Source organism: Sus scrofa, chromosome 1 (assembly GCF_054392235.1).
Source record: "Sus scrofa isolate SSC_HxYL_T2T_F1_AM1 chromosome 1, Sscrofa_HxYL_maternal_Yorkshire_Landrace_v2.0, whole genome shotgun sequence".
Classification (NCBI taxonomy): domain Eukaryota; kingdom Metazoa; phylum Chordata; class Mammalia; order Artiodactyla; family Suidae; genus Sus; species Sus scrofa.
This window is the reverse complement of record NC_139383.1, coordinates 52,423,579-52,439,828: the sequence shown is the minus strand read 5'-3', so window position 1 is coordinate 52,439,828 and position 16,250 is coordinate 52,423,579. Positions and strand designations below refer to the sequence as shown.

Sequence of the window (16,250 nt, the reverse complement as noted above, 5' to 3'; positions counted from 1 at the left end):
CGAGATCCAAGTATGTGCCTGAGGAAATGATGCTAGATATTCCTATGAAAAATGATTTTCCCTTTTAAAATAAAATATTTCAATATCTGCAATACTAGAGAAAGTCAACAGGTAAATAAGCATGTCTGTCTAAGCAGTATTTGAGGGCAATATCAGTATTATTTTTACCTAAAAATTAACTCTGCCTCTAATATAAACAGAAAGGAAAGAGGCAGCAAAGGAGTCAAGGATCAAGTGAATGGGCAGTTGGTTCAGAGTGTTGAAGGCTCTGTGACATTCTTTTTTGGTTGCATTAGAGTAAGAAGCCTTCAAATGCTACCACAGTGGTATTCAAGCTTTGTTTAATTCCGTGTAAATTTATACAAGGGCTTGTCATGTTGGGATGGTAATAAAATGCCAATGAGCAAAATAAGATAACCATGGTTCACCACTTTATAGGGATATTTTATGAGCGATCCAAATAGGAACATTTGGTCTGGGTGTCATTTTAATGCAAGCATTTCGTGAGTTACTGCATCTTTCTTGAGAAATTTAATAAAAACATATGCATTATGGTAACCATAGCCTTAGAAAAACTATATCTAACTGACAATAATTTTTGCTTCTGCTAATAGTATATGAATGAACTACAGTGGCTAATAATTTTCTTGCATAGTAATGGTCTCTGAGTTAGAAGGAAATCTGTTAGAATGGGAAAAAATGAAAAGGAACGAAGTAATGATGCATATTCCTCTGTCATGTTATTCTTGAATAAACTTACCTGTTTTTATGGCAAAGCTTGTTTTTAAGCCCTTTTCTTAAAGACGTTTTCTATAGGGAGTATTTGCTTTTTATGTATACACGCATGTATATACAATTTGTTTACAAACACATGGGCACATATGTCCCCAAAATATTGGCTTCATTTCCATCTTCACCAATCCACTGATCTCCTTAAGCTTCTTTGTTGTGGAAAAAAAAGTCATTCATTTAAGAAAAATAAAACTGCTCCTCAAATTTGAATTATAAAAGTACTCCAATTTCTTTACCACTCCTTGAATGAGGTTCCAATTTTTGGTTTAAATAAAAATGATTAAATTCATGCTATATATTTTTTTCTGTTATGAATTATACTTGAAAAGTCAGAGATTTTACTGGAGTAGCTTAAATTGTCCTTTCTCTAGTTAACATATGAGTAAATTCGGACTCATTATTTAGTCTCTTTATCCCTCATTTTTATTATTTTCAATATGGGAGACAAGACTTACTGGGAGGTGCATTAAATTATATGATGTCTACGAAGTTCCCAGAACTCTGCAGGTCCTCTGACAATGTTAAATAACTTATAATTGCTTCTAGTTTTGGTATGGGAAAAAAAAGGAAAATACTTCAGGAAAAAATATTGAGTCACAACATGTTGAAATGTTTATCTATTTATTAAAAAATGTTTTTTTCTTGTAAAGGAACACCGTTAACCAGCAAATCCAATATTGCCCAGTCATACAGATTAATATATTTTTAGCTGCTTCCAAACTAAATACATGAAAACATTCATGTACATGGACCTAAATAGGCTTACTCTCTCCCTAGTCCTCTTCCTTCTTCCTTCCTTTCTTCCTTCCTTCCTTCCTTCCTTCCTTCCTTTCTTTCTTTCTTTCTTTCTTTCTTTCTTTCTTTCTTTCTTTCTTTCTTTCTTTCTGTCTATCCTTCTGTCTTTCTTTCTGTCTTTCTGTCTTTCCGTCTTTCCTTCTTTCCATTTTCTATTCTAAATCCCCTGAGATTTGTCTCCATGGCCAGAGTGAGCTGCTGTCCAAACCGGTGGATGTTCAGGTTTCCCAGAGCAGAAATTGTAGACTTATAGTGACAGCCAAAAACAAATTTCTTACCTTGTTTGGGACATGGAGATGCTTGTTTGTCTCTATTATCTTATAAAACATAAATCACAAGCCAAGGTAATTTCAAAGACAAGGAAACAAAAATGAACAAAAAGAAAGACTTAACAGAGGATTTGATGACATTTTATATTCTCTGCCTTCTGGGAAAGGTCATAAGAAACTGAGTTTCATTTCATCTTCTTTCCAGGAGAAGGAAAAACTATTTGGTGCTGTCAAGGGTCACAGACTCCATGGAGAAGATATTCTTGAGGGTGTTTCATGGATTCAAATGCAACCAAAACTGAAACAACACAATTTGAAAATGGTAGGTGATCAAAAACATTAGATAAATACAAATGTCTTAATGTTATCATCAGACATAGGCATTGTGTGTAAGATAATTATTGACTTCTTAATAAACAGTAGAGAGAAGATATTTATATGCACATACCCTCATATATACACAGACTGAAGTAATAAGGAAACGTGCTACTGATGTTTCTGGCATCATGAACGAAGATACACCCTGACCCAGCCTCTCTCAGGGGATAAAATCTCATGAAAATGAGAATTCTGAAAGGTAAGTGGAGCTACCATCCTGAAGATATTTGTTAACTTGAAGTGAACTTGAAATTCAATTCCCACGGGTGTCAGGTTGGGAGCAAATATTGGCAGGAGGCAAAATTACTCATGGTCAGGGTCTTGTAGGTTATTCTCCCTGCATAGAATCTCTGTAGATTAAATTCTCAATTACAAAGCATTTGTTAGGAAAACTGAAAGAAGAATGACATGCCTTGATATTGGCATTAGGTTTTTGGGAAAGGAGGCTCTCCTATTAGTTCTGTTTTGGAAGGCTGCACATGCAGTATATGGAAGTTCCCAGGCTAGAGGTTGAATTGGCGCTGCAGCCGCCAGCCTTTGCCACAGACACAGTAATGTGGGATCCCAGCCGCACTGGCAACCTATACCACAGTTCACGGCAACGCCTGATCCTTAACCCACTGAGTGAGGCCAGAGATCAAACCCACATCCTCATGGGTACTAGTGGGGTTTGTTACCACTAAGCCACAATGGGAACTCCTCCTGTTAGTTCATAACAAACCAGTACATGGCATTTGGAGAGTGCAGTCATGTCATCTGGATGGTTCAAAAAGAGAGCCAGTAATATTTCAGTGTAAAGGTGTCTTCAGAGACCCAAAAGAACCAAATGTAGATATATTACCCACCTTCAAGCTAGGCCTCAAGGCATACTTGCAAATGATGTGCTGGAAAAATGAGAACTCATCCTCAAAATTGCACACACAAGAAAACAGGAAAACATGAACGAGCACATCAGAGTAAACAAACAGCTTAATCAAAAGGGCAAAACTTTCAGATATTGGATTTATCAGACGGACAATAAAATGGCTGTGTTTAGCATTCTTAAAATATTTACTTTTCAAAGGAGGGGATTAAAATGTAGATAAGGTGCCACAAAATTAGATAAGCAGACTTGAAAAAGAATACGTAGAACTTTCACAAATAAAAAAATATTGAAATAAAAGCAGTTCTTAGGTTTAATGGATAATTAGATACTACATGGGATGACAGATGACAGATCTGAGGAATTTATCCTTAAGGTGGAAAAGGAAGAAAAAGAGAAAATGTAACAGAAAAGGGGCAGGTAAAACAGAGTAAAAAATTCTAATATAATTGAAAGATTTGGAGTTATGGAAATAAGAGGAGAAAGAATGAGGTAGTACAGAATGCCATAGACTAGCAGAAAAACATTAAAAATGACCAGAGAGAAAGTAAAGAGAGGATAATTAGGCTTTTCAGCAACAATGGAAGCCAGAAGACATTGGAATGTTTCGATGTGATGAGAGAGAGAATTATATACTGAGCAAAAATGACTTTGAAGAAACAAAACAAAACAAAACAAAACACACTGTCAGATGAAGGGAAGTGAATTTGTAACAAAAGATTCACTCTTTAAAAAATTCAAAAGACAGGAGTTCCCGTCGTGGCTCAGTGGTTAATGAATCCGACTAGGAACCATGAGGTGGCAGGTTTGATCCCTGGCCTTGCTCAGTGGGTTAAGGATGCAGCATTGCCCTGAGCTGTGGTGTAGGTTGCAGACGCGGTTCAGATCTGGTGTTGCTGTGGCTGTGGCGTAGATCAGTGGCCACAGCTCCGATTAGACCCCTAGCCTGGGAACCTCCATATGCTGCAGGTGTGGCCCTAAAAAAAAAAAAAAAAAAAAAAAAATTCAAAGGACAGATTCCAGGCAAAATAAAACCAATTCCACATGGAAAATGAAAAAAGAAATAAAAGACAAAGAAAGTAGTAAATATGTGAATAAATATAAACCACACTAGATGCACAAAATAATACATTTGGGGATTCAAATCAGGGTATAATTATGATATTCAATAACAAATATAACTCAGGAAGATGTGATCAGATTGAAAGTTTTAATAAGGTCATTTAAAAAGAGTAAAAATTATTATAATTTCTGATTTTGATAAGTAGACAGGCAGGAAATGATAACACACAAAATAATAGATATAGAAGGTTTAACTTTCAAATTTGTAGAGAGAAAAATGAGTGAGGAAGAATATCCAGTCAGTATTTTATTTTATTTTTTATATAATGATTTTTATTTTTTTCTATTATAGCTAGGTTACAGTGTTCTGTCAATTTTCTACTGTACAGCATAGTGACCCAGTTACACATACATGTATACATTCTTTTTCTCACATTATCAGCCTTCATCATAGGTGACTAGACATAGTTCCCAGTGCTACACAGCAGGGTCTCCTTGCTAATCCATGCCAAAGGCAATATTCTGCATCTATTAACCCTAGGCTTCCCAGTCAGTAACCAGTTTTTGATCAGTTTAAAAGGTCAAACAAGCAAACAAGAAACAGATAAGATGGAACAAATAGAAAGAACACAAATCAGATAGCAGAAATAATTCCAAAAAGAGATATCCTTCACTTCTAAATTCTCAATAGGTATTTGGGATAATAACTTGTGTATGTTTTATCAAAAATTTACTATCAGAAAAGCAACTAAGATATATATATATATATATATATATGCATCATCAAAAATGTTAAGTTCTGTGTATGTTCAGGAAAGTGTTTTTGTTTTTTGTTTTTTTTCTTGCAGAAGTATCTCAGCTATTTTCCTGATAATGTCTAATCTCTTGCTAATGTTAAATTCCTAAGGGAGTTTAAGCTTCTCTGTTTTCTTCTGCCGGTTACCTAGGGCACTAACACCTAGATCAATTTAGACAGTATCCCTACAACGTTTAACATATGATTTCTTCCTATAGTTATTTAACAGTACATATTTATTAAGCAGAGAAAGTCAAGATAATTTGCATTCAATACTCCACAGAACAAATACGCAGTAAATACAACATACTCAGTAACTTCCATTAAGCACCATATAATTAGGTATAAAATTGGGTATAAAGTGTCCTGTACAATGCAGAAATTTTTGGTGCTTTGCTACATGAGATTCAGCATGTTTTAGTGATATTTGGGGAAATTGATCTCAGCTTTTGCGTTATTATTTTTTTCCTAATTTTATTTGCAAGAATATAAAAGTATAAAAATATAATTAAATATCCATTCAAAAGATAAGAATTTTTGTATTGATTAAAAAATTTTAGGAGTTCACATCGTGGCTTGGTGGTTAATGAATCTGACTAAGAACCATGAGGTTGCAGATTTAATCCCTGGCCTCGCTCAGTGGGTTAAGGATCTGGTGTTGCAGTGAGCTGTGGTGTAGGTTGCAGGTGCAGCTCAGCTGCAGGTGCAGCTCGGATCTGGCATTGGTGCGGCTCTGGTGTAGGCCAGCAGCAACAGCTCTGATTAGACACCTAGCCTGGGAACCTCCATGTGCCGCGGGTGAGGCCCTAAAAAGACAAAAGATGAAAAAAAAATTTTTTTTAAAAGCCATCTTAAATTTCAGAATCCAGTTTGAAAATAGAAGAGTAGAATCAAGATACATTAGGGAGTTCCCATTGTGGCTCAGCAGAAACGAACATGAACATGACTAGCATTCATTCATAAGGATGCAGGTTCAATCTCTGGACTCATTCAGTGGGTTAAGGATACCAAGTTGCTGTGGCTGTGGTGTAGGCTGGCAGCTGCAGCTCCAATTTGACCTGCAGCCTGAGAATTTCCATGTGCTGCAGGTGCCGTGGCCATACAAAGCAAAGAAAAAAAAAAAAAAAAAGAAAAAAAAACATTGGGAAAGTGATAGTTAAAAGAATGCTATAACTATATTAATATAAGTCAAAATAGATTTTAGGCCAAAATACAGTAGAGATAATAGAGTAATTGTAAAGTGGAGAAATGTTTCTATTTACTAGCAAGATTTAAGAATTTTAATTTGTATATATCTACTTAATAATAGTCTATTTATTTATTGAGATATAGTTGACTTACAAAGTTGTGTTATTTCAGGTGTACAGTAAAGTGATCTGTTATGCATATGTGGATATATTCTTTTTCAGATTCTTTTCCCTTATTGGTTACCACAAAATATTGAGTGTAGTTCCCTGTGCTATACAGTAGGTCCTTGTTGTCATTTTTTTTTTATATATAGCAGTGTATATATGTTAATCCTAAATTCCCAATGTATCCCTTCCCCCAACCTTTCCCCCTTGGTAACCATGAATTTATTTTTATGTCTGTGAATCTGTATGGTAAATAAGTTCATTTGTATTTTTTAAGATTCCACATATAAGTGATATCATATGATATTTGTCTCTCTGACTTACTTCACTCAGTATGATAATCTCTAGGTCCATTCATATTGCTGCAAATGGTATTATTTTATTCCTTTTTATGGCTGAGTAATATTCCATTGTATATATGTACCACATCTTCTTTAACCATTTATCTATCAATGGACCTTTAGGTTGCTTCCATATCTTGGCTACTGTAAATAGTGCTGCTGTGAACATTAGGGTGCATATATCTTTTTGAACTAGTTTTCATGTTTTCTGGAAAAATGCCTAGGAGTGGGACTGCTGGATCATATGGTAGCTCTATTTTTAGTTTTTTGAGAAACCTCCATACTGTTCTCCATCATGGTTGCACCATTTACAGTCTCACCAACAGTGTAGAAGTGTTCCCTTTTCTTCACACCCTCTCCAGCATTTTTTTTTTTTTGGTAGACTTTTTCATGATGACCATTCTGACCAGTGGGAGGTGATCTCTCACTGTAGTTTTGATTTGCATTTCTCTACTAATTAGCAATGTTGAGCATTTTTCATATAGTCTTTATATTTATATATGCATGAAATGAAAAGGATGAAAAGACATACACTGTAAGAATTGGAAAATTTTAATACATTTGTCTGGTAATTGAGAGATCAGGTGCATAAAGTCAGTGAGAGTATGTAAGATCTGAATAACATGATTAACAAGCTTAATCTAATTGATCGATCACAAAGGCTCATCCTGTTCAAGGGTACTTAGAACTTTCACAAAACTAACTACATACTGTACTATGTAGCAAGACTCACCAAACTTGAAATGACTGGTATTATGTAGAACACATTTTCTGACCACAGTGAAATTAAGTTAGAAATAATTAACAAAAATATAAAACTTATTCTTCTGCAAATTTCTAAAAAATCAGAGAATCATAATGAAAATTAGAAAGTCCTAAAAACTGAATGGCAATTAAAATGCTGCATATCAAACTTATGTGAAGCTGATGTGGTTATTAGAAGGAAATGCAGTGCTTTAAATCACTATATTAGAAAATAAAAAAGCTTCAAAGTGAATTAACTTAAGAAATTAGACAAAACCTGGATTCTCCCTCCAGAACTAGGCAGGAAATAATAGAAGAAGAATGGAAAGAAAATAGACATATAATAGAGAGAATCAACAAAGCCAAAAATTGATCATTTGAAATAAATAGCAAAACTGACAAACTCTGGTAGGACTGAGCAAGAAAAGAAAGTGAAAAAATAATATTAGCAGTGAAAAGGGGGCGGGCATAACTAGACACTCTGTATAGTTGAAACAATAAGAAGTTAATATTCAAATATGATTCTAACAAAAGTAAAATGTTAGATAAAGTAAATGAACTATCAAAAATATAAATTTAACTTATAGAGAAATAGGGGGAAAAACTAAATATAATTGTCACTATTGAGACATTAAATCAGTAGTTAAAATTTGTCTCCCCTCCCAGGCACCTTCCCAAAGAGGCTCAATATCTTACTTCTAATTTTTACCAGTCAATAGAGGAATTAATTTCAATTCTACACAAACTATTTAAAAGTATAGAAGTAGAGGAAATAGTCCCAGTTCATTCTCTGTGGCTCTCTTACCGTGATTTCAAAACCTGAAAGGACAGTGTAAGAAAACTGTGGGTCAGGCTAGCTTGGGAACATAGACCTTAATGTCTTAACACCTAATAAAATGTCCGACGAACTTTGAGTTTTGTTTGTGTATATTTTATTGTTATGGAACTTAAATAGCCAACTGAGTCTAAAATTTATACTGAAGAGCGAGAAGTCCAGAATAGCTAAGACACTCCTGAAAAGAATAAACTTGTCTTACTGAGATAAATTGTGAAGAATAATTATAAAACTAAGATATATTAATAAAGCCAGTGAACAAAATTGAAGAGGGGCCAGAAACAGAAATGAAACATACTTAAACTTGATTTATAAGTTGACATTTTATATGAATGAAAACAGAAGGGCTTTGAAAGAAAAGGCACTAGGATAATTATGGAGGAGATGAAATTGAGCCTAAGCAAAAACATACATGATTTCCTGTTGATGTACAGGTGGAGAATGTCTTTACATCCCAGCATAGAGAAGGCTTTCTAAAAGAAGGTCCCCAAATGCATTAATGGGTACCTTAAAGAACCTCTGCTCAAAAAGTCCATAAGTTAAATAAAAAAGATAAACCAAATTCAGAAGATATTTGCAATGTATATGACTGACAAAGAATTACAGTTTAGGAGATATAAAGAAATCACAAAAATCTCCCCCCCCCAAAAAAAAAGACAAAGAAGGCAATAAAATGGGCCAAAAAGAAGAAAAATGAAAGAGAGGGAAAGGCATTTCACTTGAAAAAAAGAAGAAGCCAGAAAATATAAGATGTTCACTCTCAATGGGACTCAGGCAAATGGAAGTTAAGACTACAACAAGAAGTTAATTCTTACCCATAGATTGGCCAAATTTTTTTTAATGTGAGAACAAGATGTTTTGCCTCATGTATGGAGCCACCAGACTACTATATGTTCTTGGTGGAAGTGTAAATTGGAACCACCACTTCAAAAATACTTGACATTTTCCAAGCAACTTGAAGAAATACCCATCCTACAACCTACACATTCCACTCTTGTCTCTAATCCTGAAAACCACATGCACATGGATACCAGAAAAATATGTACAAGAATGTTTTTAGAAACACTATTTGTTAAGAGCAAAAAAGTGGAATCAGCCCAGTAGTAGAGTGAATCAATAAATTGTGGAATATTCATATAAGGAATTAGAAAACAACAGGAAAAGTAAGTAAATTATGACCACATCCAACACTGATGAATGTCAGGAACAAAAAAGCCAAATTCAAAAATTCCATTTATGTGAAGTACTAAAATAAACTATATACCATTGGCATAAATAGATACTTCATAACAACTTTAAAAAGCAAAGGGATGATACAGAAAATATGATTATAGTTACTTGGGATAGAGACAGGGAGGCTGGGAAATGGAACGAGATTGGAGAACAGCATTTAGGAGACTCAGAAAGTGATACCTGCCCCACCTTTTTAAAAAATGAATGTATAGTTGATTTACAATGTCATGCCAATTTCTGCTGTATAGCACAGTTACCCACTTTATATATATATATGCGCACATGGATACCTCATGCACATTCCGGTTCTTATATCATCTTCCATCATAGTCTATCACCAGAGACTGGATATAGTTCCCCGAGATATACAGTAGGACCTTGTTGCTTATCCATTATAAATGTAATCATTTGTATCTACTAATTCCAAATTCACAGTCCATCCCACTCCCTGAGAAAGTAATATTAATGCTGGGTTTCTTCAGCTGGGTTGTGGGTAAGCTTGTGTTGTCTAAGCATTGCATTGCTATTTTTGCACTTAGCACATATTCTTTTTTGGGTATCTACACAATATTTAATAAAAATAATTTAAGAAACTATCCTCAGTAAGTGCTGTGCAGCAGACTCATATTCATAATGTGATAACTGGAGGACTTCTTCTAACAGTTCACGTCCTATGAGACATGCACGCTACCTGAGAGCAGCCCTGGGGCTATCAGAGCAGATCTCATTCTAAATAAGTCAACCCTAGTGCAACTGCTCAAATAAGTTTGCTCAGTGTAGAGCCTCTCTGACATAACTAAACTGTTTTGGTAGAGAAAAAGTGTGAACCATAGGGTAATGATAGCTCACAGATTGTTGCTATTCTAGACTTCAGACTGCAGTAAGAAAAAGGTTTAAATACCTTGAGGATAAACCACAGCTTGATCTATGAGTAAATTAATTGCCTGGGGAGTATTTAACCATGGTTAAGTGGGATGCACTTGTAGACAACATTAAATGGGATTTACTGACAAGACACTCCACATCATCTTATGTCTTAATTTAAATTACAATTATTTTTGTATGACCAATATCTTACCGGTTTTCAGTCAACATTTTCATGTACCAACCACTGTTGCTTTATTTACTGGTTACTAAATAGGAACGTCTTTAAGTATATACTCTTGGGTATTTTTTCCTTCCATTTTATGTGGGTCCTTATGTCTTCATTAGTGTTGTCTTCATTGTGTCTCTCTTCAGGGATCTTATAATCTGTAGCTCTTTGCTTAAGGCATAATATCTGGTCAAGGAGCTGCGTTTAAGGGGCACTTAGCTACTGCTTTTTGAAATAGCTGCTGCCTTGTAGAGATGTAGCTTCACTTAATTGTAGAGCAAGGCATACACTTTCTTGGGCAGGACCCCTCTTACTTTCTTATATTCATAGACTCCAAGTAGTGACTTTTCTAGAGTTTACAGGGCTACTGAAGCAAATTGAATGTCGCAATTCTAGTTACCATCTTTCCTGTTAGCTAATTGAAAGGTGCAGTTTTTAAATGAGAGGAAAAATAACTGGTACGCTATTTTAAATTCAACTGCCTGCAAAACTTTCAGTAGTAAACCAACTTATGTGATTAATATGGAAAATAAGTCTGCTCTCCTTCACCCCCACGCTCCATTCTGTGTTTTAGTTGTATTTGCGCCAAGAAGTTTTGGCAATCTGTACATCTTTTTTTTTTTTTTTTTTTTTAAACCTCAAAAGTAAATAACAAAACACAGACTCCATGGTTGTGTGGCTGATTTTACAGAGTATTATGGCATGGGTAGCTGTGATTAAATTCTCCTAAATTTCCTACTCCCACAAGTGCATCTTTGGAATCCTTCCATAATGTGTGTTTGTGTAATTTCTAAATTGGTATTAACATGATTCAAACTTTCAAAAAAATAAGGAAATGTTATTTAGTGGTCTTCAGCATCCTGAAATGGTAACTAAAAAAAGCTGGATAAGATTTTTCTAAAAGCATAGATGAGCTAACAAGATAATGAAGAATTACCTGGCCAAAATCTAGGATAAACTAAATATTCAGAGGGTTAAGCTCAAAACTAAAAACTGCTTTTGCCCAGAGGTATCTGTCTATTGAAAGAAACAGCCGTGGAACTGAACTGTGGTTTTGGCAGCCTTCTGGGGCAAAAAGGACAGACTTCAAAAATCAATTCCTACCCAACTGCAGAGTCTGAAGAGAGCTATACCCTCTGAGGAAGGATGAGCCAGAAGCGAAGGAGCCCTTTCTTGAACCCACAGCCTCAGCATTTGACACTTCCATAGTGCCCCCTAGCCCCTGGAGAGAGCAAATGAAAACTCTCTTTCAAAGCCTTGAATTATTCCTGCAGTTATTTTTTCAAATACAATGATCAGAGAACAAGAAAATGTTATAAATTAGAATCAGCAAAATAGACACGAGAAAGAGATCCTAATGAATTCAAACATTCAGATTAACAGACATATAAGATAACTGATGATTACAAACCAAAAATATAAAAAATTACAGGTATAAGATATAAAAATTATTTTAAGAAAAATACTGATAAAAAAAACCAAATCAATATTCTCATTCCTAAAACTAGAGCTAAAATGAAGAATTCAGTGGAAAGATTTAATAACAATAGAAATAGCTGAAAAGAAAATTATGAGCTAGAAGACAGGTTAAAATTAATTTTCCAGAACATAGCACAAAGACACAAAGAGAAGGAAAAATGCATAAGACACACTAAGAAACATAGCACATAGATGGAGAAGACCTATGATAACCTGGGTAGAAACTGATTTTTGTAGTTTGTCCCTCTAGACCCAGAAGGCTATGGAGGGAGGTGGGCGTGGTTATAAAATGGCAACATGAAGGATCCTTTTGGTATTAGAACTATTCTTTATTTTTGCTGGGGTAAGGGAAACACAAACTTACATATCTGATTTAAAAAATATAAAACTGAACACACACATACACAAAAAAGTAGAGGTAAAACTGGAGAGGTATGAATAAGATCAGAGGATTATAGCAATGTTAAATTTGCTGGCTGCTGTAGCATATTGTAGTTTTACAAAATTTAACATTAGGGAAAACTAGGGAACATGTAGAATGATATCTCTCTGTATTATTTCTTACAATTGCATGTGAATCTACAATTATCTCAATAAAATATAAATAAAAAAATTAGCACACATCTTGATACATGATAATTAAAATGCAGAATACTTAAGACAAAGAGGAGAAAACACAACAGGAGAAAAAAAAAGGTAGATTACCTCCAAGGAAGAGCCCAGCAGCTTTACTGCCAGCTCACTTCTTAACTGTAACCAAGCATGCTAAGATTCAGGAGAACGGTATCTTCAACATTTTAAGATAGGCTGTGAAGTCATTGTCTAAAATGAAGGTAAAATCAAATAAAGAGACTTCTTCAGATAAACAAAATATGGGAGTGTTCAACATGCATAAAATTGTATTAAAGATAAATTCTAAATGATGTATTTCATAATAAAAATGCCCCTAGATGAAAGATTTGAGATGTACAAGGAAATAAAAGACAAAATGGTGTTAGTCCATAAAATGTGACGAGTTATCACATATGTCAATCAGATAAAGACAGTACTATTAAGACAGTGGGAATAATTAAGAACCCTGTAGAACAGAAGAGAGAGGCTAGAAACAGAGGCATGAGTATATGGACATTGGATTAAGCAGCGCACAACAGTAGAAAAGGATATCTTTTAATTTAAAAGTGCAGAGAGAAGTAATAAGTACCTATGTGGGAAAATATAAAAGTGGATCCCAATCTCACACCATTCACAGGTAGATAAGGCGCAATGATAAAACTGTTGGAAATAAGTTTACATAACATATTCATGATATCTGGGTAGGAAAATATTTCTCAAATGAGACACCAAGGACACAAACCAAAAAGGGAAAGATAAAAATATAGGACTATGTTAGTATTACAAATCTTATTCATCAAAAGATACTGTAAAAGGGATTTAAAGACAAGCCAATGTGTTCCCTTGTGGTGCAGCAGGTTAAGGATCTGGCTTTGTCATCACTGTGGCTCTGGTTACAGCTGTGGCATGGGTTCATTCCCTAGCCTGGCGAACTTCCACATGCCAGGGGGCACAGCCAAAAATAAATAAATAAAGACGAGCCAAATGGGAGAAGATATGTGTTGACAGATAAAAGACTTGTGTCCATAACATATAATGAGCTCATACAAATCATTAAAAGGGAGGAAATTCAATAGAAAAGAAGGGCAAAATATATAAATAAGCACTTTCCTAAATGAGTAGTCCAAAAGGCCAATAAACTTCTGTAAAATACTCGACTTCATTTATAACCAAGGAAATGCCAGTTAAAATCATGAGATAACAAAATACTAACCCCCTTCCCCACTGCTCACCACCAGACTGGCAATATTTAAATTCTCAAAACACAATATAAGAATAACAACTCAATTTTAAAATGGAAAGAATATTTTGACATTCACTTGACCAAAAATATTCAGATGATAATCACATGAAAAGGTGTTCAACATCACCAGTCACTAGGTAAACACAAATTAAAATCACAACATGACACAATGACACACCTATTTGGTTGTCTAAAATAAAAAGCCTGACCATATTAAGATACCAAGTGTTGGTGAGGATGTGGAGGAACTGGGACTTTCATACACTGCTGATAAAAAATTTTATGGCCTTACATGTATTTTGAGTCTGGAACTTTATCTGTCTCCTAGTTCCACTAAAAAATGTAGATTGCAGGTTTTTGTTGCTTTTCTATGTTTTCCAGCAGAAGATGGAGGCAATGCTAACTTGCATAACTGTGTTGATCAGGATACCTTCTTTATATTTTTAGGCACATCAATTAGTAATTTTGAAAGGTTGATTCCAGATGCCTTTTACAGTCTAAACTTAAGTGGTTATATTGGATTGTATGAAGCTATTATGTAACAAAACAAAGAATAGTTCTATACTACTTCTTACACTGTGATAATTAATCTGATCCAATTTAGTCCATAACATAGAGAGAGAACATTACAATCAGAAAAATGAACGGTAAAGGAAACCAAGGCAATTATACCATCCTAGAGTAAGATTCAGTACAATAGATCAAAAGAAAAACTTGGAGATGATCTCACCATGACCGAACATCTTTCAGTGGACAGAATGATCACTCTTCAGCAAAAGTGGAGCAGTAGGATATTATACACCTGTCTCCTAAGGGCTAGGCTCTCATTCTTACAGGTCCCCAAATGAGAGCTGAGGGCCCACTCTTGTTTTGGGATAGATCTGACATTTAATTCCTAGACTTTGAGCAAAGCATGAATCCAAGAGGGCCTTAGGAGTGCTTTTCACTTTTCTGCTGATAGATATTGGGCATGTTATGCTTGATAAAGCACTAAAAAAAAAAAAAAAAAAAAAAAAAAAAAAAAAAAAAGACTCTTTCAGAAGCAATTTGTTTCTGTACATAAGAGGCTTTTTTGTTTTGTTGAGCCACTACTGCCTAGAAATGTCCAGATCCATTCCGCCATCCCAGGAAATCCTGAATTTCTTTTCTGTTTTATTATCCCAACATATTCCTGAATTTCTTTTCTGTTTTATTATCCCAACATATCCCAATTTATCTTGTTTACCTCATTTGTTTAACTAAATTTATTTCTAGACCTTTTATGTCTTCTTTGGAATGCTTTAAGAAATCTCTCTTCTGAAAGGTAGAAAAGAAATATGAGATGGAGAAGGATGTTGATCAGTTCAATAGGAAGAAGGCAAATGGGGAGAAGCAAGAAGGAAATACTGAATTAAGCGTAAAAGCGCAGCCTAGACAGGTAACAGAAAATGCTTTAGGATAACACATACCGTGATTGAGGTTAGATGTTAAATATGTCAAGTAGAAAGCAGGAGACTGAGTTAAGGGAGATTTTTAAAGAATTAAATCAATCTGAAGGTGGAAAAATAAGCCTAAACATTGACTTTTTAGTCTTGGTGAAATTTCTGAACAGAAAAGACTAGATCAGTGGCAGAAATCCATGAGATACCCTGGGTCTAAATGATTTTTTAGTAGAGCTCTCTTGATATTTGCAGGTATGGCTCTCTGAAGATGGACTATATTTTGGAGCCCCAGTGGACTTGCATTCAAACACTAGTTTCACTACTACTGTTTTCTTGAGGGTCAAATAAAAAGACCTGAATGAATCTAGGTGAAGCAAACACTTTCCAACCATAACGGATAAGCTGACTGGCTCGTTACACAGCTATGGTTGGTTTTATTCTGCACATGCAGGGGTTTTGCAGGTGTTGTCCTGCCCACATGGTTGTTTCTACTTTATAATTTTTCATGAGAGAAAAGTCACCAAAGCACCATAGTGTAGAGAGAATGGGTTTCTCAGATTACGTGGATCTAGAAGAGGTGTTAGAAGAGCATAAGAACTTGGGTACTGGATGAAACAAAAACAGGGAGATTTAAGACAGAGAGAATACAATAGCTATCTCACAGCTTTATTAACTAATTCTAAATAAGGTGGCTTACTGTAGATATTCTAGGTTTACTAGGCCAAGACGTGTTCTTTTCCTAATCATTTTAGGGTGCGTGTGACAAGTATTCCTACGAAGGGCTGTACATAGGCTTGCATTAAACACTGTGACTTGCTATCTCTCTGGACACAACATTTAAAATTCTCAGTGACCAAAAAAGAAAATCTAAGTATTACTTTATTTTCCTCGTGATTAGGAAAGATTTCAATCAACCTAGTCTATGTTGGCTTTTAGAAATAAT

General features: G+C 34.8%; 1 long non-coding RNA gene across 1 annotated transcript in view; it reads left to right on the top strand.

The window, feature by feature from the left end:
• LOC106508874 (uncharacterized) overlaps positions 1-16,250 on the top strand; it is a 206,202-nt gene that overhangs the window by 12,652 nt on the left and 177,300 nt on the right. Inside the window, 1 exon segment of the long non-coding RNA NR_201404.1 lies at positions 2,062-2,178. This is a non-coding gene — a long non-coding RNA (uncharacterized LOC106508874).